Source organism: Macrobrachium nipponense, chromosome 15, assembly GCF_015104395.2.
Source record: "Macrobrachium nipponense isolate FS-2020 chromosome 15, ASM1510439v2, whole genome shotgun sequence".
Classification (NCBI taxonomy): Eukaryota; Metazoa; Arthropoda; class Malacostraca; order Decapoda; family Palaemonidae; genus Macrobrachium; species Macrobrachium nipponense.
This window is the reverse complement of record NC_087208.1, coordinates 70,251,517-70,265,760: the sequence shown is the minus strand read 5'-3', so window position 1 is coordinate 70,265,760 and position 14,244 is coordinate 70,251,517. Positions and strand designations below refer to the sequence as shown.

Here is a 14,244-nt window from a genome sequence, read left to right as displayed (position 1 = left end):
AGCACGAGTCACACGTTCTGATCAATTGTCCTCTGTCAATGCCAAGTAGGCATGAATATCCTAATTTAAGTGAGTCTCTGAGTAATTTATTAAATGAAAATGATAATATTGTTGATTTGGGTACATATGTTTATGAAGTTCTTTATATTTATAAGAAATGTGCGACTTTGTCTACGTTTTATGTTTTTCTTCAAATAAACTTTTTTTCAAGTATTATGTGTGTGTTAAAAAATTTTGATACTGGATAGTGATGTGACTATATTTTTTCTATGTAGTAAGTCCCTTTTTTTCGTTTTTTATAGTCTTATAGTCTTATGTTATTTGCGCTTGATGTATTTTTCTTAAGTATTTTTCTTTGTAGCCCATATGCTTGCGAGAACAAAAGAGTTTACTGTCCACTTTGTTTATTTTGTAGTGTGTCTCTTTGTGGACAAATTTGTACTAAAAATTGTATAATTTTTGTCAATAAAATAATTAACTAATTATACCATACAGCAAAATCTAGAGTATAGATCTTAATCTAAAAGACCAAGAGAACATGTTTTACCCATAACATTTTATGACTTTTGTGAAACCTTCACCGTAGCAATCAACAAAACATTTCCCCTCTGGCCCGTATGGGGATCGAACCCACGACATCCGCGTTATTAGCACGGCGCTCTAACCAACTGAGCTAACAGGCCTGCTTACGATTGGCTATGTCCCAAGAAACCCAGTGGTCGTCTAAACGTGAAGTGTACGGCAAGACAGTCAACAAGCCTACCTATATAAATCAATGTGACCCAAGACATCACTGATCGCGAAAACGAACAGCATACTGCAAAAAAAAAAAAAAAAAAAAAGGCAATGTCAGGACTCAGGGACGCCATTATGACGATAAGGTGACATGAGAGGGTTTACTAACACGTGGAAATAGGGATTAAAAAAATAAGGCAAAAACAAGAATAGTGAGATGAAGGAGGGCGAGTATCTATGATGATGATACTGATAAATTAAATCATCAGAAAGGTCGTCTAATTGCTCAGTAACCGTTTCCCTACGGAGGCAGATATGAGAGAGAGAGAGAGAGAGAGAGAGAGAGAGAGAGAGAGAGAGAGAGAGAGAGATAAACAAGAAATCTAAATTTATGATTCCCGTGATATTTTTACCCTTGCACGATTTCTATGACTGATTTTGCTTATCGGCATTTAAAATAATAAATTCCGCATCTGTGGCAACAGTAATTTCAGTTTAATCTGCTACCAAAGAGATTATCCTGATAGATAAAAAAAAATTTACTTTTTATTATGCACCGATAAAGTGTATATATGCACACACCACACACACACACACACACACACACACACACATATATATATATATATATATATATATATATATATATATATATATATATATATATATATATATGCATATATCACTTTATCGATGCATGATAGAAGGTACATTTTTTATCTTTATCAGATAACCTCTTTGGTATCTGATTAAAATGAAATTACTGTTGCCACAGATTCGGAATTTATTATTTTAAATGCCATCTGAATCGGTAGTAAATCTCACCGTCTATGGGGTTATCGTCCGACCAAAAGTGGGCGGAGTCCGTCGGCCTCTCCGACCAACTCGCAACCTGCCGTTGCCAGCTGCGTGGCATCCGATTTAGTTCAGGTGGCCGGAAGCCTCCACGTCTATGGGGTGATCTCAAGATTTACTTCAGTTACAACGAGACGGTGAAGCGGCAACATGGCAACTACCTCCGCTGATAAGGAGTTCTTGGAGGAGTTTCTTGAACGTCATAGGGGAAAACAAAATTAGGCTTATGATAAATTAGTGGGAAAATTACAGATATATATATATATATATATATATATATATATATATATATATATATATATACGTTGCATCTTGCATAGTCTAGTGGTATGTATGGTAGTTTAGTATACAGTAGGTCTATGATCCGTTAATGCAGAATAGGCATTTAATCCTACGGTTCTGCAGCCAAGTAAGCGTACAATTTTCAACTCTTGTACACAAAACTTCTAGTTTATACATGGAACACTGAAATATTATTGAATATATTGTCATAGACTTTTATCTTACTGTTGTTTAAATTACATTGTTATTTGTTGCACATAAAATAAGTTTATGACAATACTTTTAATATTTGGATTTTCTTTGTTCAAATAAAGATCTGAAAATTGTATTCTTACTTGGGTACAGAATCGTAGGTTTAAGGGCCTATTCTTCTTTAATGGAACTGTAGACCTACTGTACCTACACCAGGCTGTATACCACTAGGCTATGAAAGATGCTGTGTATGCAAAATAGTTACTTTTTACCTATGTAAACTCGTGTTGCATAACTTGTACAATTGTTTTACATGTCTCTGGGATTATTATGCCCCAAGGAACGACTTGTAGCGAGTAAGCAAAGTGTCCAGTAACCTCTCGTACAATGATTTTGGTTGTGTGTGTGTGTGTGTTTTAATTGTATGTAATAATTCCATATCGGTCTGCTCCTTCATTCTCGGGCAATCGAACCAGTCACCAGGGTAAAGTTTCAATTAATTAGATAAACAATTGTGAGATCATCCATTTCATTTCTTCAACCATAGTTCAATTCAGGCTCCTTTTTCTAGTTTCAGCGGCAAGAGCGCAGTTTATAGCATCATGGCTGAGCGGAGCGGCCATTATCCTCACTCTACTAGGTCTCTGAAAACTGAAGTGAATCCGAACGTCTATGGGCAACGCAGATGCCGGAGACAGAACGGAACCTGATCCGCCGGTCATAACGTCTAAGGGGGCCTTTAAGGGCCCCATAGACGTTACGATCGCCGGATATAGTCATCTGAATCGGAAGTAAATCTCACCGTCTATGGGGTTATCGTCCGACCAAAAGTGGGTGGAGTCCGTCGGCCTCTCCGACCAACTCGCAACCTGCCGTTGCCAGTTTCGTGGCTTCCGTTTTAGTTCAGGTGGCCGGAAGCCTCCACGTCTATGGAGTGATCTCAAGATTTACTTCAGTTTCAACGAGAAGCTGAAGCGGCAACATGGCAACTACCTCCGCAGATAAGGAGTTCTGGGAGGAGTTTATTGAAAGTCGTAGGAAAGCGAAATTAGGCTTATGATAAATTAGGAAAAAAATTACATAAGGTAGCAATATATATAAATATATAATATATATATATATATATATATATATATATATATAATATATATATATATATATATATATATGTCTAGTATACAGTAGGTCTATGACCCGTTAAAGCAGAATAGGCCCTTAAACTTACGGTACTGTAGCCAAAGAAAGAGTACAATATTCAATTATTTTGCGCACAAAATTTTTAGTTTATACATGGAACGCTGAAATATTGAACATATTCTCATAAACTTTTTATCTTATCTTATGTATGGAAAATAACGATGTAATTTAAACAATAATACTACGCACGCGCACATCTAATATATATATATATATATATATATATATATATATATATATATATATATATATATATATATATATATATATATATATATATATATATATATATATATATATATATATATAATATGTATATATTTATATATAAATAAAGTTTTTGCCACGAAGGAAAAAATGAAAAAGCGAAATAGCCGAGTACTTTCGGTCCTGTTCAGACCCTTTACTAAGGCAAACTGATTTTACAGAGGAAAACATAGTCAAAAGAAGGCTTAATATCCAAACTGACACTACAAGATTAGCAATAAGGGCGATATCACTCTAGAGAAACGAGGAAACGCCTGAGGGTAGCCACACCTTGGAGGATACACGCAGTAAACAAGTTATTCTTCCAGAAAACAGTACATTTTGAAAAAACAAGGAAGCACATACAATTTAATATCATGAAATTTACAAAAAAATTTCCAAGAAATTATTATTAATGAAAAGACGAAGGCCTCCCTTGAAGGATAGGGTCTGACCCAGAAGCTGCTTCCTCGAAGGAAGGCAGGTATCCTGCCAGGCTGGGGGGAACAAGCCTGGAGAGGACCTAAGACCATCATGTTACTCACCAGAGAGTTGACATAATGGTCATGGGTCTGCATTTCTGTTACAAATTCTTTCAGAGTCAATGAAAACGCTTTAGAATCTTTAACCACTCACCAGACATGGAGGACTGTAAAATTCCAAGGGGACCGGCTGGGCATACATTACGTTTGTACGATGTGAAGTGCCCCACTAGTTAACACGTCATTCTGAAAATCATCGTTGTCAACAATAACAACTGCAGGTGTGTCTTCTGTAATTTCATTAGGGAAATTTTTCTTGAGCTGGAGGTCATGTACTGCCAACACATCTCAAAGGAGTACCTGTGAATACCCAATACAAACCCCCACTTTGCAAAATGTATCAACTAGCTCTTTACTGCAAGTAAGTCCATGCAAGTCCATACCCAGATTGATTGATATAATTGTTGGCTTGCTTGTGACATAATATGAGAGCAGTGAAGCTATTGTGTGAGCCTTGATGTCAGACTCAACTTGGCTAGATCTTTTGAGTGAAGAGATGAGCTGAACAATGAGTGGAGAAACTTCTTCCTGCTGTTCAAGTTCAATTACCTGTGGAGGCCAGGTGACTGCCACAATTTGTGTGATCTCAGCTCTCAACCTGTTTGCTATATTCTCTAAGAGTTGGTCATTGCTAATCCCCATTGATGTGATAGGGGCCTCACAACTTCACTCTGCTTCTTCAGAGAACAACTGTAAAACCCTACTCCAATGCCAAATTCTCTACTCAGAATATCTTTTATGTAGCTTGATTTAGTCTCTGATGTAGGTAAGCTATAAGTTTCCATGATGCCTTGATAATCTTTGAGTACTCCCTGAAGTGTTCTGATCTCATGGGAAACAAAAACAGCCTGATGAACATGATATACGAACATAGTTTGTGCCTCACGAAAAGTCACTTTCTGCAGAAGAATATTTTGTTCACTAGACATTTTTTGATACGGAGTTATGTACTTGAGTCAGCACTTATGGTGGTACCTTATCTCTGCTGCAAATGGATCAGTAGTTGAGTCAATGAGGCAGTTAATCCTGTCCCTCATGGCATCATCTTTCAACACTAAGGTGTGGCTTTTAAAGACATTCCATGCAGGCTGATAAGATATGAGAAGCCACTCTCCTGTTTGCTCAGGATGCTTAGTATCCTCCAGCTTCATGTACCAGACACACATATTTTTGTCATGTACTACTCCTACACCCGATCGCAGACACTTTGGTGCAGATGAGGATATATGCTGTTCTTGCTGACTTAAGGTTAATTTTCTCTCACGATTTTTGTTATCTATTTTTTTTATCTTGTTAGTTTATCTGAGCTTGAAATATATGTTCGACAGTTAATGAACATATGTTTACCATGGGGTCCCAGTTCCCAGTGAACAGTATCAAACACATTCCCAAATCTATTAAGATCCTTCCAGTTCAAAGCTTCGGATTTCAATTCATTCCGTGCATCTTTGGTTATATGATCTGTTGAATCTGATGTGTCACTGCAGAAGACATTCAAACTCTGTAGAGGACATCTTTTGCTTTTTCAGTATGTGCTTTACCCAGCTTGTTCACAATCCTACGCTTCACACAGCTTGTTCACAATCCTACAACAGTACTGAAGTGTGAAAGAGAACAACACATAGTAAGGTATACAGTTTAGATGAATGATTTTCCTGTAACAATAAACGCAAATAAAAATGTTACAAATTCAGTAACTAAATCAAACATGTAACTAAATTTGTTTATCTCTTATCAATTAAGGTGTAACAGCAATTGATCAATGGATGCATGCACAGTAACAATGTCCTAGCATTCAAAAGAATCTGAAAAAAAAGAAATGGTAAGTTTTATGCAAAATACGTTGGTATCTTGCATTATATGTACTGTACCTTAAAGAATTATCACAAAGGAGACCTGTAATCACAAAGCTAACATCAGAGATGGATTCCTTGTCGTCAAAGTAAGTGAAAAAGAGGTATTAATAAGGTATTTAGAACATTTGTGGAAAATAATATTTTATCTAGATGGTCAACTCTGCCATTGTGGATTTCTTGCTCTCCTGAAGTGCGCCCAGGGTTCCCAGACCGGCATAGGAGCTTATTTTGATGCAAATGCATCAAAGTTCCAAAATCAACCATCAAACATTACTAGTCAGAGATTGGTCACGGACCTTGAGTTTTTGACACTATAAATAAAAAAATAAATATTTAACAAATATTGACTATTTTATATAAATCAGAAATGTAAATACATTTTCGTGACTATTGAAAATATCTCGCCTACAGAAACACACACATACATACCTATATATACATACACATATATATATATATATATATATATATATATATATATATATATATATATATATATATACATATATATATATATAATATATATATATATATATTTATAATATAGTATATATATATGTATTATATTATATATATATCTATATATATATATGTCATATATATAGTATTATATTACATATATATATATATATATATATATTTATAGATATATATATTGTTATTATATATATAATATATATATTTATATATTTATATATATATATATTATATCAATTATGAGCTGGTTTTATTGTTCATTCACAGTGTCCTAATGTTTTTGTCTAGCTCTCTTTTAAACTCTTCCACACTATTGCAGCTTACAACTTCTGGTGGTAGTTTATTCCATGTGTCACATATCTTGTATGTAAATAAGTTCGCACAATGGGATGTGCTGGATCTCTTCAATTCTAGTTCCATCCATTACTTCTTGTCTGGTTTTCGTTTAACATAAATAGGTTACAGTCTAATTTTGTTAGGCCTTTCAGTATTTTGAATGTTTCTATTATAGTTGTCCTAGCAATCGTCGTGTTTCTAAGCCATACATGTTCAGGGTCTCTAGTCGTCTTTGGTAACTTATTTGCCTGATGGATGGAATTAACTTTGTAGATCTTGCTTGTACCCCTTCTAATCTATTTATGTCCTTTCTTAGAGTTCCTGCCCAAAACTGTACTGCATATTCAAGATGAGGTCTGACTATTGATGTGTAGAGCTGCAAACCGTTTCCTTGTTTCTGTATTTGAACTGTCTCTTTATGTATCCCACTAGTTTCTGTGCTTTCTTTCAGCTTTTATACACTGTTTTGTGGATTTTAAATGCTTGGTAATAATGATTTCAAGGTCCTCCTCTTGTTCTACACTATTTCTGTCATTCACAAGCAGCATGTAGTTGGCATGAGGGCTGTTTGTTCCTATTTGTAACACTTTACACTTATCCAAGTTGAAAGGCATTTGCCATCTTTTTTACCACTCTCCTATTTTCTTTGTGGAGACCAATTTCTTATAAGTATTGAAGAGAGAGAGAGAGAGAGAGAGAGAGAGAGAGAGAGAGAGAGAGAGAGAATTACATTTACAGGAGCATTAACGCGGTTCAGTTTTAAAGCATATTCATCCACACAAAAATCACAACGTCAGTTCTACTAACTAATTAACTAACTAACTATACATGTGTGTGTGTATGTGCTGAAAATATACCACATGCATAGGCATATTACCAAAGTGTATAAACCATAGCCAACAAAGAGGTGCTAGGCCAATCACAGCCCGGAAAAATAGTGACTAGAATGACGTCATCTCCCTTTCTGCCAATCATCAGAGGAGGACGAGTGATGTTGAAAAAGTTTCGTGTATTTGGGAAGAGAAGTACGCATACAAATTTATTTATTTTGTCCTTATTATCAGTATCCAAGCATAAATAAATTGGTGCATTGGAATTATTCTTTTTACCATTAAATTTCTTGCAATCAACGGTATGGCTTCTCGGCCAATAAAAACCCAGGAAAACAGTGACGTAAGAATGACGTCATCTCCCTTTTTGCTAATCATCGGAGGAGGACGAATGATGTTGATAAAGTTGTGTTCAATGCGAGACTGAAACATCACATCTAGACTTCAATTATTGATACAAATAATTGAATGGATTTTGTATCATTAAAGTCTAAATTTATAATGGTATTTTAGTCACACTTTAAATTAGTGAAATGTTGCATAGTGCATCTACCGGTACGTACCGTATTGTGGGGTATTGCTCAAAGTGACATGCATTTCGGAAAAGAAGTACACAGCGTGTATGATACCTATTTCTTTTAGATTTGTTTAGAAGCTTGAACTTCTTCGTTCTTCGTATCAGTGCATATTTTATCATTATAACTGGGCGACCATGAAGAAACACTGTCGTCTAGTAAGAAATATTTTTGACTATTGGGCGACCAGACAAATCCCCAAAATTGACAGCAATTATTAAGAAAAATGGAAAAGTTACCCTTGCAGTAAAATGTGATGTCCATTTTCATTTAAAAAAGAATTCATTAATGCTGATTTCTTGTCTCCTAACCGGAATAGTAGTGTAGCATTCTACAATATTGACTGGCTATCACTCAGGCTGATATCAGTTGCACCTTAATCACCTTGAGGTTTGTCATCATAAAGATCAGGGCTGACCGCAAAAATACCAATTTTTACCTGCACTGATACCTTCTGTGCCTGCAATTGAAATTCACTGGCCTATCACACTTTCATTTTCTACATACCCACTGAAGGAGCGTGAATGTCTGGGCAGCCTCCCCTATACAGGTGTAATTCCATATAACACTTGAAGTTTCCCAAGATTAGACTCAGATCTATAGACGCATCAATAAAACAGCTCTAGCGGTTCAATTATACATATATCCCAGTTGCACAAGAGCACATAAGAACCTTAAAAGTGGGCCACCCAGAGCCTTCCTCTTCCTTAATATATCTAAAAATTCAATGTTCAGCATAAATTATCATTTAGGTTCTGTTATAGCATCTGGATCTCTGGATTTGATCTTACTGAGCCCTAAGTTTATAGGTGGGTGGATATCGATTCTAAGTACAAATTCCTGAATTCGACAGTGATTTGTAAGGTCGGAATTGGTGTCAACTTATATCTCACTTGTTGGTCGAGTTGGTAACTCATTGAAGTCATGATTGCTCCTCTGGGTGCTGGTTCGAATCCAAGTGAGGACGAAATTATGAAAGCTAAAAAATACCTCTTCGGTTAACATACATGAAAATATATCAATTCCGAGGTAGAGCGAATTGGATATTAAAGGGCATTTGTAGCTTAATGTATGTATATGAATCACGTTGATGTGATAAAAATTCATAATATGGCCACGTGTGACAAACGTACGACTTTGCTAACACGGCAGAGGTGGTTGTATATTGATTCTAATTACAAATACCCGAGTTCGACAGTAATTTGTAAGGTCGGAATCGGTTTCAACTTATACCTCACTTGTTGGCCGAGTAGGTAACTTCACTGAAGTCCTGATTTCTCCTCAGGGCGCTTGTTTGAATCCACGAGAGGACGGAATTATTATCAATTTAAAAATTCTCCTTCAGTTAACATATATGAAAATATATTAATTCCGAGGTAGAGCGAATTGGATATTAGAGGACTTTTGTAGCTAATGCAGTTACATATAAATATACTATGAGTATTACACTAACAAACACAAATGAAATAAAAGTTCAAGCGAAAGACTGATGAATAAATTATAGAACCCGACAAATGACTAACGGGTATGAATAACAAGAAGCAATAAAGGCTGATGAGAAGGTCAAGGGGAAGGCGGGGATATCTTGGGTATCTTATCGACGGAAATCGTTCTTAAGTACATACTTATAAAACTATAATTTTCATTTCACGCAAACCACTGTACTTAGTTAGAAGTTATTATTGTTATTATCATTACTATTGTCATTATCACAATCCAAACTGCATCCATAGTTGGATATGCACAATGCTGAATCAAGCCCATGGCTCTAACAAGGAAAGGAGTTCAGCACAGAAAAGGAAATAGAGAAGTGATGATTAAACTATGAAAGAGAAATTCTGTCATATGAATAATGATCAAAAAGAAAAATCCCAAGAAGAAGCCATAATACAAATCACAAATATACCATACAATGAGAATCGTGTCAGCCTGCTCGACAAAACACCATCTGCATCAAGCATGAACTTTTTTTTAGTTAAAACAGCATTAAAATCATCCGACAATTTGGTCACGTCATCATGGTATAGTCTGAGAACGTCTGGAGGCGCTTATAAGATGATCAGAAATATGAAAAGCAGAATGGGCTGCCCGAATGACGCTGTCAGACATGAATATGAAGATCAGAGATAAGCAAATGAATAATTAATTAATAGTAATTTACGGGGGTGAGTCTGATGCTGAAGACCTTACAGTGGGTCAGTCCTAGAAACCTGGAAGAATAAAAGGATTAAAACACTTCCACAGGATAGCCTGGTCTCCAAAATCCGATAATCTGTATACAACTGACCTCCAAAACAGCCGAGGAAGGTTTGGTCTTTTAGTCAAGAATAATACCTGTATTGGCTTGCATGCAAATAAAGAACCCCTGAAAAAAAAAACCTGGGTAGGATGGCGGGGGTTGTGGGGGGGGGGGGGGTGGTGGTATCCAATATACAAGACAAATCTCTGTTAAGAGATGCAGCCACCACACATCTATAATCAGACGGGAATAATGATGTAAAGTAGCATTATTTGAATGAGTATTAAAACTATTTTCATGGCCAAACCTAACTTCATACGTATAATATGAACAATTTTGTAGAGGTAAGAAATGCATTTGACAGAATAAACTGCCTGAAACTCGTCCTAAAGCTGCACAATAGACATATCTTTATATTTAATTAGCATTTTATACTGCTGGTTCTCCACACAGCAATTCTGTCAAATTGTGAAACCTAATGTCGTACAACTTCGGCTCCCTACACGGGCTCCGGCAAAGGGACACTCTCTCCATATCTATTGCATACGTACAGAGATGCCCTAAATATCAATCTGAACTCACTCCCAATGAGATGTACTATCAACGAAATAACAATAAGCAACCTCTATTCTGATTTCTCCATCAGCGCAAGGTCTCCAGAGACTAACTGATAATTTACCCCAGATATGAAGAGGACTTTAACATCCTATACAACGAAACCAAGACCAAGTGCATGCTGGTGCTCCCGAGATCCCTTGAGAATATTGTAGAACCACAAATTTTTCTAAGATCTCATCGCCTGGAATTCGTGCAGGAATTCCCGTATCTGGGCCATGCCATCACGGACGACCTAAAAGATACGGCAGACATAGAACAGAGGCGCCGTAAACTATGTGCGACTGGTAACATGATTGCAAGGAGGTTTGCCTTTTGTCACCGAGACACTAAACGGCTGCTCTTCCGCTCATACTGCCCTTTGGACGAACGATGCCCATCGCTTGTTCATTGACATTCAGAGGCGCCTCAACAACACATCTAGCTTCCTCTCCGCTGCCCAGATGATCTTAGAAAACCACCTGGATACTTAAAAATCATTGTAAGGCAAAAAATGTCGAGTCAGATCACCCGGTTTCGAAACAGCAGCAATTTGCTTATCCAAAGCATCCTAAGCAGTGAAGCATGAATGATTTCAAATGTGGGAGAGATAAACGACATTTTCATTGTGATTGCATACTTGTAGAATATATGATATATAAAACGTTCTCGTTAAATTTGTTTAAATAATTTTCTACTAAATTTTACTTTGTCATTTACTATTTACTATATACACTTTATATTTTGTTATTGTCTACTGTATATTAGGCTATATATATATATATATATATATATATATATATATATATATATATATATATATATATATATGTGTGTTGTGTGTGTGTGTGTGTGTGTGTGTGTGTGTGTACGTGTATTCACATATCTCCACATCCTTGAATAAATATTCTGATACTTTACATGAGATAAAAACTTGAAGAAATACCGATGCCCGAAAGCGGATGGGGAGGAGACAGAGGGTACTAGGTTGGGTGGGGGAGGGATTTAAAGGAAATTGGATGGGGTTTGTATGCTGCAAGGTACAAGTTAAGTAGCAGCGAGAATGTATGGTACCCTACACATCTTCATTTGAACTGAAGCGCTTCGTGGGCAAGGTACAGGTTGCGTCTCAGTTCAATGCCACAGCCTCTGAGCCTCCATATTATCATTTCTCAATCATATAAATGTGCAAACGTTAACATGGAAACGGAAAAGCAAGCCATCTTAAAAAAGAATGCTTCAACGTAACGACTGAAAACACTGCAAGGAGAATGAATACAAATCACTCTCTATGCAGATGCACTATACATATACTTGAGTAATTCAAGAGAAAAGCCAAATGGAATTCTGGTTGCAATACACTCGCAGTTCATATAAAGCTGAACAATTGGAACGTTTTAATATCTACACCATGCGAGAAAAAGCGCCATTATACATTGTGTCCTTTCATCAGCAATGGCTAACGGGACGAGCAACTTAATATATACATCTTTGGTTCAGACCCGGAAAATAAGAACAAGGAACAGAAATGGAAAAGGGCGGCTATATCTTCTCTAAAAAGCAAGAAACAATCAATCACAAAACCATTGAATCCTATGAGCATTACAGCTTCGTTAATGATGAATCATGAAACGTACCCAAACCATCCAAAATCCGGGACGGCAAACGGCCCTTTTACATTTCCAAGGGAGTTTTTAGTCATTGCGTAATAAACTTTTCTTTTTTATAAAAAATAAATTGACGTTCTTTAGTGTGAAATGTATGCTTGTTTCATACTGAACCTAACCTTCCTTAATAAAAAAGTACAACTGGCCCGTATGGGGATCGAACCCACGACTTCCGCGTTATTAGCACGGCGCTCTAACCAACTGAGATAACAGGCCTTGTACTGGCTTAGTTGTTATCTCATTACACATTATGACCTTAAGTACCTAGGCTCGGGCTGTCATTCTGATAGGATTAGTTGATATGACCTGTCTACAACAGAGAGTTGATACGCCACTGCGTATGAGAGAGAGAGAGAGAGAGAGAGAGAGAGAGAGAGAGAGAGAGGATGTGCGACTCGGTGACGAGTATTGCTCTTGTGTGTGTGTGTGAGAGAGAGAGAGAGAGAGAGCACTTGAGCTCTAAAGAAGTAGCGCATCCGAATATGTTCCCAACCTACTTAGAAGGCTTCTGTGAGATTCTTGAGGTTTCCTATCTTCTTGACATCTGTCTCTGAGAGATGGACAAAGACTTCAATATTCAGACAAGCAGTTCAAAATTAATAATAATAATAATAATAATAATAATAATAATAATAATAATATAATAATAATAATAATAATAATAATAATAATGATAATAAAAATAAAAAGCCGACTCCGCCACGATCAGTTTTTATTTGTTATTTTCTTTTAATTCCTTTGGTAACCTTTATTTCTACTACAGGTACGTATTTTATTACATTTACAAAATTCACAGGTGAAATACCAACTAGTAGTATGTTGGATTCAGATGAACGTTGCGGATATAATGCCGCTTTATTTAATAATTAGTTGAACGTATAATTGCAAACATGACACTTGTCATTGGACACTAGGGCTGCATCGTAGAGAGGGGGATGGTTGGCAACGGTCAGTTATAAAAACTGGATTGGTATCCGTACATATGTATATGTATATGCAAATCAAATCTTCTGTTAAAAAAGTATAAGTGGCCCATTAAAGCCCTCTGGTGTGAAGTCCTTAGCTTTAAACCAGTGTTTTAATGGACATTTTATACTTGAGATATAATATATATATATATATATATATATATATATATATATATATATAGTATATATATATATATATATATATATATATATATATATATATATATATATATATATATGCATGTGTGTTGTGGGCAGGGTTGGAGAACTTGTTTGACAGTCATCCTCAGGGCGTTGGCGGTTCGAGAATGGCCTGTCGCCAGGGGTTCTTGATGAAAAAAGGCTGCTCATTTGTGTTAATGAAGGGACGTATTCGCTGAAGGTCGATGTTGCTAATGTAGGATCTCTATCAGTTGGGGGCGACATCTAGGGTTTCTACCTCCCGTGTTAATGCAGGATGGATTAGGGTTCGTAGTGATCAACTCGGTAGTGACAGGATGTGGGGATTTTACATCTGGGCAATATTTGTGGATAAAGGACACCATTTTTTAAAAGGTTTTATTGAATGAGCCGTAAGATCCTTCTTACCAGATATCTATATCAGAAAAATACTAATTAAGTATATCTGATATATTCGTCGATTACAAGTTTTC

The 14,244-nt window shown here is 36.2% G+C and overlaps 1 non-coding gene across 1 annotated transcript; it reads right to left on the bottom strand.

Annotated features, from left to right (window-relative positions):
• Positions 1 to 609: 609 nt before the first annotated feature.
• On the bottom strand, positions 610 to 683 carry Trnai-aau (transfer RNA isoleucine (anticodon AAU)). The gene has a single exon. It is a non-coding gene; the product is annotated as a tRNA-Ile (tRNA).
• Positions 684 to 14,244: the final 13,561 nt, after the last annotated feature.